Source organism: Gavialis gangeticus, unplaced genomic scaffold (assembly GCF_001723915.1).
Source record: "Gavialis gangeticus isolate Ggan-Ray unplaced genomic scaffold, GavGan_comp1, whole genome shotgun sequence".
NCBI lineage: Eukaryota > Metazoa > Chordata > Crocodylia > Gavialidae > Gavialis > Gavialis gangeticus.
Window position 1 is genome coordinate 83987697 of NW_017729034.1, and position 3554 is coordinate 83991250.

Here is a 3554-nt window from a genome sequence, read left to right on the forward strand (position 1 = left end):
TATATATATATATATATATATATATATATATTCAGACTGATTTATATTGCATAATCTCACTTTCAACAGCACTGCCGCAGCTACCTAGCATACAGCTAAAAGGGAACTACTTCGATTGAATACAAGGTCAAAACTAACCTGTCTTCACAAAGAGAGATTAAAATAGTATTACCATTTCAAACCACAAACACCTTTGTTCACTTGTATATAGTCAAAGAGATATAGAAACATTGTTTCCCTCTTACTCCCCATTATGCCTACTCTGTCTTGCCTCACCAAGAGCAATTTTTTTTGATTGACAAAAATAGTTTTGTTAATTTACAGTAAGACAACATCATTAAACAGATTTACTAGAACTGTCCCAATGTGTCAGATCAGGTTAAGTAATCACCATTTTTAAAACTAAGCTGCACAGAAAAAAGGACACTATGTAAAAGCCTTTAAAGTCAAATTAAGGTAAATCAGGCTTCAGGATAAAACTTTGATCCTCATCCAATAAATAATACATATATTAGTCATCCACAAGCTAGAAAGCTACATCCCCTGGCTTTGTTTCAAATTGCCCCTTTGTCCCCCAATTTTCAAAGCCACAAGGTGCCTCCTGCTATTGTGCCAGGAGGTCATCACTTAACAGTTTCAAGTTTTGTACATTTAAAACAACAAGAAAGCACAGGAAGAACAAGTATTTTAACTACAATGAAAAGACAATAATACATTTTGCATAATAAGTGTGCTTTATTATCACTGAAGAGCAGTGGGGAGGAGTAAGTGGAAATCAGACACCATATAACTAAGAGTCATCTTGCACATCACTAGCTGACCTGCATATTAAAGCATAGTCATAGCATGAATGCAGGTCAAACTAGTTGACTCTCTTAACACAACTGAACAACTTATGCAGTGATTCAACATTAAATGAAATCCTCTCAAAAGTTTCTGTAAAACAGGCAAGTGGCCCTGGCAATTCACTGCCACAAATGTAATCCAGATTCACAAGTAGATATGGAACTCTTGTTCATGGGTGAGTGAAGACTGACTACACCCCATGCTAACAAATTAAGTCTCCAAATACATGGAACCACACTTGCTTACAAAGTACTCCATGGTCAGAATTAAACACTACCATTCCTTTCAGAAAAGCAAAGTGCAGTCAGAAGGCACTGGAAATGGACCACATGTAACAATGGAACAAATAGGACTGAAGTGTGACCTACAATGTAGACAAAACTCTGATGTAACCTTGATTCTCACAGTTATCCTAAACGAGTGATTTTAACCAGAGTTCTGCACATTAGCACTCTCAAGTTTTCAAACAATTCCACAACTCACAGGGTAAAACCAAAGATTTCAAACAGGAATCCACAGTGTCAAAATCATTTTGATTTGTTGTAGTCTTCCAGATTTTTTGCAACAGAATAATTGCTCATGTTTCCAGTCAAAAATAAAACAAACAAACAAAAACCCAGAAGTGACAACTAGGAGCAGTCATTTTGAGGGGTGCCTTCTGTCTAAAAAAAGGTTCAGAACCACTGCCCTAAACTAGGGTCTCTGAAATTTCATGCGAAATTCCATTAGCCTGCACTAAGTATGCAAGGGCAAATGAACTTTTCTACTGTTCTCAACTTTTGCAGACATGTAGAGAAAATTATTCACTGCACTGTTGCTCAAGCACTGGTTACACTAGGAATAACACTTAGCTGACAAATTGTATTATTTTCCACTAACAGACAGTGTTCTAAGATTATTACATCTAATATCCCATCTCTTCCATATTGTCTGAGCCTTCTTACTCATTTACCACCACTTTACTTCTGGCTATTAATCTTTAGTTTTTAAGAAAAAGAAACGGATTTCTAGAAAAATCAGTCCTCTCTTAATTCCTGTTTCACTTAGTCACGTCCCAGGATCAAATTGTTTTCGTCTCCTACATCAGATAAGGGATTAGTAGTAAGTAGTAAGCAACTGATGTGATACTACCTGTATGAAACCAAGGGCCATAAAATATTATTTACCTTTATCATACTTCCATGATTTGGCACTTAAATCATATACATGGTAACAGTGTTTATTTTAATTAAGGAATATTTTCAACTTCATAAATCTCTCTGGTCATAATGTAGTTTGGACTTTAACCAAACTTAACTGTAATATGATGAATACAAAAGTTGAAGCTACTGTAAAACTGGTGCAATGCATAGTGTGATTTCCAAACATGTCTATGATTACCTATCATAATAGGCAAAAAATATATATTTTCTACTCAGTGTTGTAACACAAAGATTTTGCCTTGGTATCAGACAATGAAAATAATGCTCTTCTAAAAAAATAAATTAACTTGATGTAGTTATACACCTGGAGCTATTTGGAAAAGAATAATTAATTTTTATTCTGAATACATAGAGCCACTAACCAGGGGGCTGGTGTGGCACAGATGCCAAGGTATATGGTTGACAACCCAAGAGATTGCAAGTTTCAAGGCCGCAGCAGAAGCACTCACAGTACGGCCTGCCAGATTCCAATGAAATCTGCAAATTCTGCTAAATACTTTGTCACAAGGATATGAAAAAGGAAAGAAAGGAAGCCACTAACCCCATCTTTCTCCAAATAGCTGTAGCTTTCATCTTCTTCCTATTGTTCTCATTTTCTTCCTCCCTTCCTTCTTTGGAGAAAGGAGGAAAATCAGAACTGCATTTCACTGGAGTGCAAGGAAGTTACATATTTAAACACTTTATGTACTATAAACAAGGAAATACTTAGTCCTCAGTCTCCAAGATGAGGAAAAAGCAACACCCAAAGATGTAAGAACTGGATTGGTAGTTCTAGATCTTCAAAAGGCAAAGAAGGTAAAAAAAAAAAAATCTTCCCTTCTGTTACCCCTAGTACTATCAGTCACAGTGAGATCTAAACATCAGCAAAACTCCTAAACACAATACATGTTGTCAACATTCCTCTACATAACTGCTCAAATATAGAACAAGATTACTGAGGTAATATAGCCTGAAATATTCTCTTGCTGGAAATTACATCAACTAAAAACTCTTTATCCAGAATATAGAAACCTGTTAACAAACCTGCTCAGTGTTCCAGCTATGTCACAGGGAAGTTTTCTGTCTCCTGTAAAACTCTATTGCTTGTCAACTGATACCCAAATACAAGATGATCTTAAATTTAAGAGGCCCCCATAATTAGATTTTATATATGAAAAATGTATACATTTATTATAATTTTCTATGTACAGAATCTAATGACTGAGGAGCACCTTAAATTCACTCCTCCCTATCCCCAAAAATTGCAGCTAGGGGATTGGTGATGAGGAGGGAAGTAATGGAGTAGGTTGTAGAGGGACAGAGTGGGAGAAGCAGTAACAGGGCAGGCTGTATGAGGACAGACAGTGTGGGGGGACAGTAAAGAGGCACATCGTAGGGGAGGTGGTAAGGGGGCAGTAATGGGGCAGGCAGTAAGGGGGCAGCTGGTATGGACAGGCAGTGTGGAGGCAGGGAAGCAGGCAGCTTGCCACCTGCCCACCCCACCCCACTTACTCCCTGCAGCTTCAA

At 37.2% G+C, this 3554-nt stretch overlaps 1 protein-coding gene across 5 annotated transcripts in view; it reads right to left on the reverse strand.

Moving 5' to 3' along the window:
- STXBP5 (syntaxin binding protein 5) overlaps window positions 1-3554 on the reverse strand; it is a 267766-nt gene that overhangs the window by 251591 nt on the left and 12621 nt on the right. The window lies entirely within an intron of this gene.